At 38.3% G+C, this 13,425-nt stretch overlaps 1 protein-coding gene across 10 annotated transcripts in view; it reads left to right on the forward strand.

Moving 5' to 3' along the window:
• Positions 1–511: 511 nt before the first annotated feature.
• Positions 512–13,425, forward strand: part of SLC8A1 (solute carrier family 8 member A1) — a 383,276-nt gene continuing 370,362 nt past the window's right edge. For all 10 annotated transcript variants that reach the window (XM_043604090.1, XM_043604089.1, XM_043604093.1 and 7 more), the window contains exon 1: positions 512–839. The gene's annotated coding sequence lies outside the window, so the exon portion shown is untranslated. The remainder of the gene's footprint in view (positions 840–13,425) is intronic.

Raw genomic sequence — 13,425 nt, forward strand, 5'->3', positions numbered from 1 at the left:
TCTTTAACATTATAAAAAAGTTTTCTGAATCTCGAACTGTATGCTAGATGGTAGATTAGTAGGAATTGCCACAAAGTCCTAAATGAGAAGCTGTGTCCGGAAGAACCTGGCCTCTCCTTCTGTCTTGAAGACTTTGATCACTCTGACCTTCCGTTGCTACCTTATCCTTTAAGACAAATAATTCAGAGTGTTCACAGCTCGTCTTAACTAAATAAATACATTAAGTATGTATGTATTCATTCATGTACAAATTCACATCCATTTGTCCAGACATTCATTTATACATTCACCATTCACTCAACATTTTGCAGGTCCTGTACATATCTTATCGCTGAAATCTTTAAGGATGAAGACCAGACCGTGGTAAGGAGTTATAATTGTGCCTCTGTTTTCATAAGCTAAGCAAACCCACATCCTAAAAGCTCTACGTGGGAATCAAGAGAAAAGTGATTGTTCCCTAAACGTCCGGGGAGTAGAAATGCCAATCTGAACGCGTATTTCCAAAAAGGCACAGTGGCAGGACGGCGGGGTGGGAAACGGGCCTGGCTGGAAGGATCTCTATATGTGTATTTTTATCGTCCATGTGTTGGATGAAGCGGAGAGCTGCCAGATAGCTTCTTTTCCACAGCTTGGAGTTACTGTTGGGAACAGATCCATGTATGGAAGCGAAAGCCGAAAGGCACAGATAAGCAGAGATCCAGCTATGCAAACCATGTTTAGAGACACTTAAAGGACAAGCATCTCAGGTCCTCTCTTTCTGGTAAATTCGGAGCAGCCATCATACGGGGTCTTTTCTCACATCCAGCCCATGCGGACCGAGCAGCCCAGACTTGACGGAGGTAGGTGCAGGGCTTTTGTGATGAAACTTATCTAAAGGAGCATTCATGAATATTCCTTCCTGAGCTCTCGATGTCCTTTAAGGGAAGCTGCCAAATGATATTTTGGAAAAAAAAAAAAAACAGGAAGAAAGAAAGAAAGAAAGATTTGGGTTGGGGCTGGTGTCTGAGAGGTATTTAACAGCTCTGCCTTCACAAGACAAGGCAGCTTGGTTACAGAGGGAAAGCGACAGCACGGAATTCCTGCCAAATCTAATCCCTTTGTCCGGGTCACTTACCCTTTGGATTTTTGCGGATAGGAGTCTTCCCGGATATTGCCAGCACCTTTGGAATGAGCCACAGCTTGCCGTGCGTTCTGATGCCGTGTATTTTAGGCTGGGGTTGGTAGGATTTGCCCTTTTCTTCGCCTGCTCCTCTGAAGCCAGCAGAAACTCACACGTGGGGCTACTTCTTCCTTAGACATGGAAGGGCTGCTCATAAACGGCATTATTATTTTTGGCAGGGGAAGTCATTTTTGCAGTGTTTCTCAGCAGATCGGAGGTTGATTACATCCTGTTCAAAGATTCTTGGGTTGCTTTCACAAACACGGGTCTTGCGCAAGTGGCAATTGCTGAAGCCAGCTGAAGCGTTGGATGGTTCTCAGTGCCTCTAGCGTTTTTCTTTCTTTTGCATTAATGACTGGAAACAGGAACTTGAGGGGACACTTCCCCAAAGATGCTTGCAGCTGTCAGGGATGTGTTGGGAATAGTAAGTTGTGGCAGAGTCACAAAAGCCGTATGTCTCAGGAGTCCAAAGTAAAAGTATAAACGTGAAGACGAGAACAATAGTAGCATCTCTATGACTCTAGTCCATTTTCTGAAATACTGGCTAACTCTGCCAAATCTTATCGGTCACACTTCGAAATGCGACTTTGGCTAATTACCAAATTGTAACAATTAGACCATTAAAGCAGTTCTTTGAGAGTTGTTGGCAAAATCTGTGAACTCTTGCCAAACACCTAAATGGAATCAAGGGACAAATTTACGGGTCACACATGTAAAATGTGTGGGTTTTTCCAAAATTGAATTAAAGTAATTTTTCCACAAGAAAATGAAACGTAAATCCAGAATTTCTCTGGTTGAGAATAATGTGTCTGTATTTCAAGCAAGATTTGAACTCTCGTTATTTAGGCTTTCAATCTTGTAATACAGCAGGAGAGGAAAAAATTGGATGTGACTTTTCCTTTCCTGTTGACAAAACATGACGTGCAAAATGCTTAATAAACAAGTGTAGGAAAATAATAAAAATGGCTTATAATACTGACCAGGGAGATGTTCTTTGGATAAATTAGATAGTGGGAAAAGCAATTTGCTTAGGGGTTGTAGATAAGATGACTCTCGTGATGGAGTGATTTCTCTCAAATTGTGAATATTCCATAATACCAAAAAAAGTGGCAGAGAAGGAGAAAACACGGTTCTTTTCCCATAATAAAACTTCATCATTGTTAAAATAATTATAATACTAAAGCATGGATGTTTTCATCAAATTATTCCTTTTCATATCTATTCACCCTGATGGCACATGAAATTAACAACACATTCAAGCTTACCCTCTACAGATCTCTAAAATAGGCTATTTTATTCACCTAAAAATACTAATATTCTGATACTGAGAGAGAGAGAGGCAGGCGATAAACTTTGCTTTTTTTTTTAAACTAACACACACAAGGCGTTGTAACTTTCGCTAAAGTGGAACAGGCCTACAAAAGGATGGCTTTAAAATACTGAATTAAACACTACATACCAAGCAGCTTTTCCAAAGGAACAGTACAGCAGGAGTCTGGGCAATTTTCAATAAGCAAAAGGTTATTGTAAGTTATGTCACTGGTATTTGTGACCAGATGCAATGCATCTATGATGTCATTGACTGTTTTCTCATATGCTTACTGCCAAGTACATTTCAAGTATTCATTCCTCATGAGAAATGTCTGTTCCTGTTAGTCTTTAGTACGCAAATTTAAGAAGTGCAATATCAGTAATAAAGAGTGACTTATTGCTATTTTTTAAATAGTATGTAAAGATCCGTGAAAAAAAATGACAAATACTCAAACTACTTGGCCTTTTGACTATGACTTCTTAAGCACTCAGTGATGACTATACATGTAGACAATCTTGGGGAGGTCATGACCTGAAGGAAATTCATGGTGACCAAGACTGATAAAGAAGCTGAAATGTATCCTAAGAACACAGAGTACAGATTTGAGGCTCCTGTGTATATGACGGTGCCAGACGGGATAGCTCCTGGGCCAGGTCACTCGAGCTCCAATGAGCAGGAAGAGCAAGTCTTTTAGGGGCTTTGATGGGGAACAAGTTCCCTGAACATTGAGGGCGGAGTTTGTATGAAAGTGATTGGAGAGGTTTACTTCTCCAGAGGTATGAAAAAGGATTTTGATTCACAGGAAAGGACATTAAGTTTCAAGGAAATGACAGCATTGGGATACTTTTTAAAAATCCCCTGGGGGGGGGGGAAGACAGAGAGGGAAACAAACCCTAAGAGACTCTTTATGACAGACAACAAACTGAGACTTGATGGAGGGAGGGGTGGTCCAAAATGGTGGACTGGCATTAAGGAGGGCACTTGTTACGATGAGCATTGGCTGTTATATGTAAGTGATGAATCACTGAATTCTACTCCTGAAACCAATATTATACTATATGTGAACTAACTAGAAGTTAAATAAAAATTAGAAGAAAAAACTAAGAAAAAAATAAAAATCTCCTTGGGAACTTTAAATGAAATAAAAATCTCTCCGATGATTAAAAATTGTGGGACATCGAGTGGTCTCAGACAGACCACTGACGATTTCAAGAACCTTAAAGATGACAGCAGGCATGAGACTCGGGAACAAATCTGAAGACCAGAGAGGCTATATACTTTCTCCAACGTTAATCAATGGATTAATCTTTCTCCAATGGTTAATCGATGGGTTCCCCAGAACCCAGATAATTTGGTTTTCTGATCAGAGCTAATTTGCCCATGCTGCACTTCTTTCAATTTCTTAAGCTTAAAGTTACATATTTTCAAGTGTCACGGCAAGGTATTAGAAGAATTCCATGACCGAAGAATTTTGCAGGTAGTTTTAAGGTTTATAAAGTAATGAGAAGGGAACAGATTGCTGTGGGACTTAGTGCTGCTGCAGAGAAAATGGCCTTTCCTACCTTGCTGACTTCTTCCCATGCTTCTCACCTCTAACTACACCTGAGAATCACTTAGGAGGAGTAGTGTCCACACTGCACTCCAGATGAACTACATATGCTCATGGGGTCCAGGCAAGGGTAGTTTACTTTTTAAATCTACCCAATGAAGTGTAAAGCCACAACCAGGATCAAGAACCACTTCGTTTTTGAAATAAAAAAGCGGTAACCACTTTAATTGATCTCGACAGGCAAGTTAACAGAACCACAGCTGAAGATCAAAACTGAACTCTTGCCCAAAGAGAGGATTTCTTTGAAAGCTTTACTGATGTAATCTTTGCTGACAAGGAGATCCTCTTTACAGGTTTCAGCATATTTAAAAAGAAGTTTTCTCTATACAAAGGATTGATATGGATCTATGTGATATCTCTCATACTTCTTTAGCCTGAAATTTATGTGTGCTAGCCACAATTATAGAAACGTTAAAAAATATGTATATGTGATGTTATGGTTCTGAATTATAGACGGTAAATGACATTTTATACTATTTTAGCGAGTATCAGACAGCCATCTTGAAAGGGCTTGTTAATTTTGGATAGCAACAGTTTTCTCAGGAATAGGCAAATCATTGCCTTTTTTGCCTTTTGCCTTTCTAAGTGGCAAGAATTCTGGAAAGAGAGTGAGTGATTTTATGCAGGAGATCTATTCGTTTATCACATATCAAAATACATGAATGAGAAACTAATGGTAGCCAAAATATGATGAGGATATGTAGGGCCACAAGAGACTCCTTCCATTTAAGGTGGGAAACAAAGACTGGGTTGCCCAACCCTGCAAGGAAAGAGTCTGGGCCAAATGCAAGTAAATACAACTTAAAGATCTTGGATAAAGAAGATTATTCAAGATAGTGGGTGGAAGCAACGATCAGAGTTCTGACTGCTGATGGTAGGTGGGATCAGACAATCTGAGTTTCATCCTGGCTCTTCAATGTACATCATGGCTGTGTGACCTTGGACAGGTAACATCATCTTTGTAGGCCTCCATTTCCTTCACTATAAGTTTTGGATAATAACAGCATGACCACATGGAAGGGATTAAGTGGCAGAATGTGCACAAGGTATTTAGCATCGTGGCCAGTAAATGGTGGTACCATCTTTGTAAGCAATATTAAAGTCAAATCAGTCTCTTGAGGAAGTCTCTGAAACTAGGAATATTACACAGAAGAGTGATCACATTTCAAGGAGCGTATAGATGAATTCTTAAATGCCTTTCAAGTCAGTTTTTAAAATCAACCCAGCACTAAAACTGAGCCTTTGGGAAGCACTGATAAAATACTCTTTCATTGGTTGAGTATGTGCACATTGAATCCCTTTCCTACTCTAAATTATACCATGAAGGTGAGCCTTGAAACTGTCATTTAAGATATCAAAAATAAAGAAATAAATACAGATATATATTCACTCATGAATAGTAAGAGACATACAAAAAAAAGCAATTTCAAAAATGAACTCGTATCATCATGGATGAGAAGGGCATCAGTTAACATTTCTTGAATCATTTTCTGAGCAAGGTATGTTTTAGGTAGAAATAGAAGACTTCATTGAATAGTTGCTCTATGAAGAGTAATGTATTACATTCTGATCAGTAATAATTTATAATAGTAATTATCAGTCTAGGCCTTCAGTCTGCCCAGCAGCTTACCCCCTGAGAGATAAGATGTGATCATTTATGAAATGACATTATTGATTGCAAGCTATTCTTGAATTTCATTTAAAGAAATATAATTTTAACAAACTATTTCTAAATTTCAACTAATTTTACCACTGTTTTACCCATATGGATACAATACATACAATGACATAAAAAGGTTTGGTTTTGGTTTTGGTTTTGGTTGAATCTCCAAATTCTAGATTCAGACAAATCTATTAACTACCAATTATGCATCTTATCGCCATGCTGGGCAAATTCTCTAGTAACTACCTTGGCATGTGTTGCGCTCTATTATTTTCCAAGCATGCTTCCAAGCAAGTCGCATATTAATTCTGATCATTGCTCTACAAGATAAGCAACCATTTTACAGAAAAAGAGTGAGGCACAGAAAGGTTACATAATATGCCCAAGGTCACACAGCAAGTAAACAGAAGAGGCAGGGTTTGAAGCCTGTGCTTAATCTCTGTGTTCTGTCTCACAATTGTTTCCTGGCCTTTTAAAAATGGAAACAAATAAATTAATGAGTGAAAAAATTAATGTCAAAAAATATTCAGTATAGTGTCTGATAAAAAAAGCAAGCCATGTTATTCTTCTCAGATTACTGTTCATTTAGTTTAATGTTTAATGAGCAAGCTAACCATTGGAAATAGTGCTTCTGAAAAGAAAGTGTAATAAGAAATAAGATTTATTTACTTTTATTCATTAAGGTCAAGTATACATTAAATAATATTTCATATCCCTGAATAAGAAATAACATTGACTGTTCTTTATAAACTAACGTTTCCAAATTGTTGACTGGATATTTTTCAGACCTAGAGGATAAATTATTATTCTGTGACTATATTCCATCTTCTTCCCTCCTCTCTTCATCACATTATGTTTCAATAAGTAGGCGGCAAAATTTTTATATCCTTCCCCCCATCCTTCACTGTTACGTAGCAAAGATGAGCTAGACACAAATTAAAAAATGAGATAAGAATCATTCAAATGAAAGTTAGTATTGTATTCAGGGACCCAGTTCACATGCATGTTAAATGGCATTTAAATTCCAGTTCATAAACCTAAAATGAAGAATGAGAGCTGCACTTGGCATTCAAGTTGCATTTAGATCAGGCTTATGAGCACGGGACCTTCAGCAATTCAGCATGTAACATTGCACAATTATGTATTAGTTTTATGAAAATTATAATGAAACATATTTTAATTATGGCAATGCAAATTATACACAAGTTGGCCACTTATTATTGATTGATTGATTGATTGATTTTGCACAGAGCATGTAATGAAAACTTTTTTCCTCTTTTTATCATGCTTGTGCAGACGAATAGAGGTCAAATCCACGTTCTACCACTCTATTTTTATTCTATCACATAGGCAAGATCATTTCTTATTGTTTCCCTGGAGATGATTTTGCTACTATTAATTTAAATATTCTTTTGCCTTATAAGATAAATTTCTACTGCGATGCAGGTAGGGGAAAGGGAAAGCAAATAAGATTAGAGACAAAAAATGGGGCCTCTGCAGGCCCCATAAATCTATATGCCCTAATAGTTTACATTTTTTAAACTATCAACAGTCAACAACCATATGAACAACAGACAGCCATAATAACCCATTAAATTAAATCACATGACTTCCTGAGCAACTCAGAGTGTTGACAAACAAAAACAAAAACACCGTACACTAAAAACCAGACCCCAAACGTTTCACGATTAAGAAACTACATTTAAGTAATACTATATACTTAGCTTAAGTTCAATCCCTGGGTCCCAAAGCCAAAATTCAGGCCCATGCTGTCTTTGGAACACAGACAAAATAAATAATATAGAGAATATATGTCCCAAAGCTCATTTTTTCCCTTCAATAATCTATATGACTGTATTAGGATAATGTGTAAAGGTCATGAAGGCCATCTTTGCTGCTTCATGGTAAAGAGCTTCGTGTAGGGTAAAGACTAAAACTAAAACTAAAAGAGCTTGGTTTAGGGTAAAGAGTGGGAAGATAGAAAAATTTCCTTTGATACTTTGATGCCCTGGTTGTATCATCAAAACCTGTGCCACTCACTGCATCCATAGGGGGATTAAAGATTCTCTCTCTCTCTCTCTCTCTCCCTCTCACTGTTTTAAACTATTTTATTTTTTTTTTATTTTATTTTTTTTTATTTTAGCTTATTTATTTATTTATTTAGAGAGTGAGAGAGAGAGAACGTGAGCATGATTAGCAAGGGAGGGGCAGAGACAGAAGGAGAGAGAGAATCCCAAGCAGGCTCTGTGCTGTCAGTGCAGATCCCTGTGTGGGGTTTGAACTCACAAACTGTGAGATCGTTACCTGAGCTGAAATCAAGAGTCAGATGTTTAACCCATTGAGCCACTCAGATGCCTCTTAAACCTTTTTATTTTAAAATAGGATATTAGAGGGGCGCCTGGGTGGCGCAGTCGGTTAAGCGTCCGACTTCAGCCAGGTCACAATCTCGCGGTCCGTGAGTTCGAGCCCCGCATCAGACTCTGGGCTGATGGCTCAGAGCCTGGAGCCTGTTTCCGATTCTGTGTCTCCCTCTCTCTCTGCCCCTCCCCCGTTCATGCTCTGTCTCTCTCTGTCCCAAAAATAAATAAACATTGAAAAAAATTTAAAAAAAAATAGGATATTAGACACATCTTTACAATTTGCCTAACCAAAAGGCCCAAGGCTTAAGTGTTTTTCTCAAAATAAATGGGAAGTCACTCACCAAAGATAAAGTCTTAGCAACACGAGGAAACTGAGACCACACCTTGTCCTGGCTGGAACCATAGGTCAGAGGGCCCAGGACCCCTCAGACCAGCAGTCTCTACAGAGGAAAATTTCTCAGCACAGAGTCCCAGTGGGGATGCTACTATGACATGAGGAAAGCCGAAACTACTAGAGCTCCTGTGGATGATATATTCTTATTATTAAGATTCGGTCAGGTCCACCTGTATGCTGTAGGCGATGGGGCCATAAAATTGAAGTTGCTGCTAGGTGGTCAACAGACAGCTCCCAAAGGGCATGATGAAGAACAAACTCGAAGGTGACAAATGTCCATACATCCAGTGAAGGACTTGAAGGAACACGTCTCTTCCTGAGTGTTTTCCCTATCTTATTGGGTGTTTTACTGGGTGATCTCTTGAAAGTTCTTTGCCTCCATGTGTCTCTGGTTCAATTACAGATCAATTTTCAAAAATGAAGAGCATAGATTGATTCCATGTCCTTCCAACGACTGCATGCATGTCAAAAGAGAGTACTTGCTAATCAAAGCACCTAGAACTGGAGGAGATTTATGAAAATTGGCAACATTATTTTAAAATGTCAGTTTTCTAAAGTAAGCAAGTGTGTGGAGTTATTTTTAACTTGCAGACACTGCCTTACAAATAATTCATAAATTTTAAAAAGTTGCTTAAAGAGTACCTCTCTAAATCTCTTTTTCTACTTAGCATTTCCATGGGGGTGGAGGGCAAATGTCCTTTATATTTCTATAGCTACTAATAACAATGGTAGCTAACACATAAAGCAATTTCTATGTGCCAAGCACTTTTCTCAGTGTGTTTACATGCATTAACTCATTAAATCCTGACAATAAGCTCATGAGCTGGATCCTACTGTCATCCTCGTTTTCTGATGAGGAAAATGAGACAGGGAGGGACTAATGAAATCTTCCCAAGGTCACACAGCTAATAATAGTAGACCTGGACAAGTCTGGCTTCAGAGTCGATCTTATTATCCACTCACTATGGGCAAGTACATAGCAGATACTAATAAAGAAAGATAACTACTTGTATCTACTAATGCTACTTCTAGTCCTTATAATCTTACAAAACACAATTCCTATTCTGACTGACATCCCTTGAAGTTTCTGAAGAAGAGCAGTTACATTTTCCTCAAACTTTCTCTATGGCTCCAGTTTCTTCAGTGGGTCCTCTTATGACATGTGTGTGAATTCCACCTCAGTATAATGCCTAAAGCTCTTCTTTGAATGTGCACTAGATTCTTTCTATTTTTTTTTTTTTGAGAGAGAGAGAGAGAGAGAGAGAGAGAGAGAGAGAGAGAGAGAATGCCCCGGGGAGGGGAAGAGGGAGAGGGAGAAAAATCTCAAGCAGGCTCCATACCCAATGCGAAACCTGATTCGGGGCTTGCTCTCACCACTGTGAGATCACGACCTGAGCCAAAATCAGGAGTCTGACACTCAATTGATTGAGCCACCCAGGCTTCCTTCTTCCCATTTTTAATTTATTTAGTTGCTGTGTTTAGGGGATTGAAAGCTATAACTCAGCCAACAAGTGTGTTGCAGGTAATTTTAAGGGCTCCATGCACAGGACCTTGAGACCTATCCCTATCAAATTCCTGCTTATTAGCAATTTTATGGCCCCTCTTCCAATCTCCAGAATTCCTCAGACTACTGATTGGTTCAAGGTTATCTTTTGAAAAATTTTCATACATTGGTATGTAATTTACTTAAACAAAGCATACGAACAAATTTGGAACAACGAGGTGCTATCTTACCATCACTTTTACCTTTGACTCTAGTTTCTCATTACTAATGCCTACTGTCCACCTTCCTATCCATACATCCAACTGTCTATTCAACCCATGTCTGCAGATACCTTGACTCATGCTTTATATTTTCAGAATTAAACTCATCTTTTTTACTATCCACCTGACTGATCTTTCTGGTTTATCTAACTCTTTGATTAACCTTAAACCAAAAAGTCAGCTTAGACTCCTTTCCTTGACTGACTGTCTCCCTACTGCAACAAATAAGCCCTCAAATTCTATAGTTCCTATCTCTTGAATGTCTCTTATATCTATCACCACTGCCTTTTATAGCTATTGCATGAGTTATTTCAGTAACATGCTATGAGATGCCCTTCCTCCAGCCTGGCCACTCCCACTGTGCTCCACTTAGCTGCCAAAATGATCTTGCTAAAACACAATTTCAGTCAGGCATACTTATATGTAAAACCTTTCAATGAATCCCTATAACTTCCAGGATAAAATCCCAATTTATTAGGTTTGTACCAAGGACTCTTGAAATCGTAGACCTGCCTATATCTCTAAGCTTGTTCTTCTCTATCACCCAGTAAACTTTCTTTGTCCCAGGTTTACCAAACTATTCACGATTCACTGAAACAGTCAAAAGTGGCTCTGATCTCCATTTTCTTACATGTTCATTACCTTCTTTCTTCAGTGTTTGTTTCTCTTTTCACTTAACAAACCCTGCCCTTGCTTTAAGACTCAAAACAAGAACACTTCTCTCTGTAATGCCTCACCCCCATTATCCTATTCTGATTTTTTTCTTCCATTGTGCTCCCACTGCACCCTGCATAGATCTCCATGATCACACTTAGTATTGTCAATGTGTTTTTCGGCCTCCTCATTAGACTCTAAGCAATTTGGGGGCATGTACTTATCTTATTCATCTTTGTATGTGAAAGGCTTGGCACAGTGTCTAACATACAGTGGGTGTAGTCCACAAATGCTTAGTGAATAATGAAATGAATAATTCTCATTGGATGGAGAACTAGAAGAAAATGTTCGCTAAGGAATCATGTGTCTTTTGTCTTCCACGTGCCCAAGCAGGAGGCCTGTCCTTCCTCATTTACCTCCAAACTGTTAATTCTAAGAATCCAACTGGCTCTTTACATCCTAAGGTCCACCTGACTAACTGATAAACAGATTCTTGGAACACTACTGATTCACATGTTGAAGGATGTGTGGCCTTTGGTGGTTGATTAACTTCAAACAGTGGTCTATTTATTCTGAGGCTCTCCAGACTCACCAACCTCAGAAGCTATCCCAGCCTCAAAATGAGAGAACTTACACAGAAGAGAGGGTAATTGAAATCTTTCTTTTTTAGATGAATATTCTTTTTCATGATTTTATATTCCAATACCAGATATATTCTGAGAATCACTTTTTAAAAAATCAAGCACAGGTTTATCTGGTTATGAGGGCAAAAATAACACATGGTGATAGTAAGAAGCTTCCATTAGCATTTTTAGCAACATTATCCAGATCTTGATCCAACTGTTTGAAGTACTTGCCATACAGTGGTATTTTCTATCTTTAGATAGTTCTGGAATCCTTTTGGGTAATACTTTTAGAAATGGGTTTTAATCTGACGACACCAGATACCATTTGAGTAGTGCCTCCATTTGGATCTGGAAACTTAACTCAGTTTACCAATGTACACAATTAGATAGGCCAAGGATACCTCGTCAAATAATCTGTTTATTTAGGCCAATGTGGATATCTCATTTAGATAACATCTAAAAACTTAGATAGCATCTAAAACTTGACTTCAGTTTTGTATTGTTCCATTTATTAGAGCCAAAGTATTTCTTGCCAGTGAGGAAAAAATGATAATGAGTAAGGTGTAGGTACCTGAATGTAGCCACTGAATGGGTCTGCTTTATTTTTTTTTTAAAGGAGAAAATGATACCACTCGAGAACCAAATAATTTCTGGCATCTAACAACTGAGTAATTACTGACAGTCCTCTTTGAAAAATACTAACTCTACCACAGGAGGAGGTAAATCATTAAACAGGCATGAATTTCGATGCTTGGAGACTAGGAGCAAAACTACTACACTCAAAATCCTAAATCCTGTCTTCACGATCCCATTCTGTCACAAAGTAAATAGTTAACAAGTCACTAGTCTTTTCCAGACCTGTTTTCTCTGTGGGATGAAGAAGTTTGGGCTTCATAACCACTGGCATGCCTTCTTGCTGTAAAGTTCATGGTCAAAAGTGTGTGCGACAATGGAGAAATGTAGGAAGGCTTTCATATGTACATGTTGGTTTTTTGCTCACTAACTGATACATCCGTGATTTGCTCCTAAACCCAGCCTTCGTTCTTGGTATGGCTTTTCATTTTTACATAAATTGCCCCGGTCCTTGTCATCTGATGACAATTAAGGCATAAATGGAAAAGAAATAAAAAGATGCTTTAAGAGCATGTCCTGACTTGGACGCTTCTCTTTTGTCCTGCACATTTAATATAGGATATGTTGTTCCTCAAAAGGTGGTTTGTCACTTGCAACAACATGGATAGTCCATGAGGATATTATGTTCAGTGAAACAAATCAGACAGTGGAAGACAAATACCATATGATTTCATTTATATGGAATTGAAAGGACAAAACAAACGATCGAAACAAACCACCCCCCACCCCCCCCCCTCCAAAGGGAAGATGGCTTACTTTCAGACATAGGATAATAATAAAAAGGATTATGACTACCATTTGTTGAGCTACTACACTGGAAGTGGGACAAGCTCGAATTTGAATGTACGTCTACCTGACACTAAAATCTATGCTCTTTCTACCATGTCTTATGATCTGGAGAATCATCATTCAAAATGGCAGGTTTTGTTATCGTGAACACAGAAGAAATCATGTCTGTGAACAATCATAAAATTGTGTATCAGATGATACATAACTTTTCAACTTTATTTATCATAGTGTTTCTGTTCAAAGTAAACAAAGTACAAAGTTGATATATCCAGCATCAAAATTCATCTCCCAGTGCTGTGACTTCTCATTTCAATTGTAGCTTCAGGTGTCATTTGTAAATGAATGATAAGAACAATGATTACACTGCATTTGAGGGGGTGTGAGCAAATGAAATAATAGGTGAGAAGTCTTAAAAACATGACACATGACAAAGGGGCTTTCCTCCCCCCTCCCAATATTTTC

Source organism: Prionailurus bengalensis, chromosome A3 (assembly GCF_016509475.1).
Source record: "Prionailurus bengalensis isolate Pbe53 chromosome A3, Fcat_Pben_1.1_paternal_pri, whole genome shotgun sequence".
Lineage (NCBI taxonomy): Eukaryota > Metazoa > Chordata > Mammalia > Carnivora > Felidae > Prionailurus > Prionailurus bengalensis.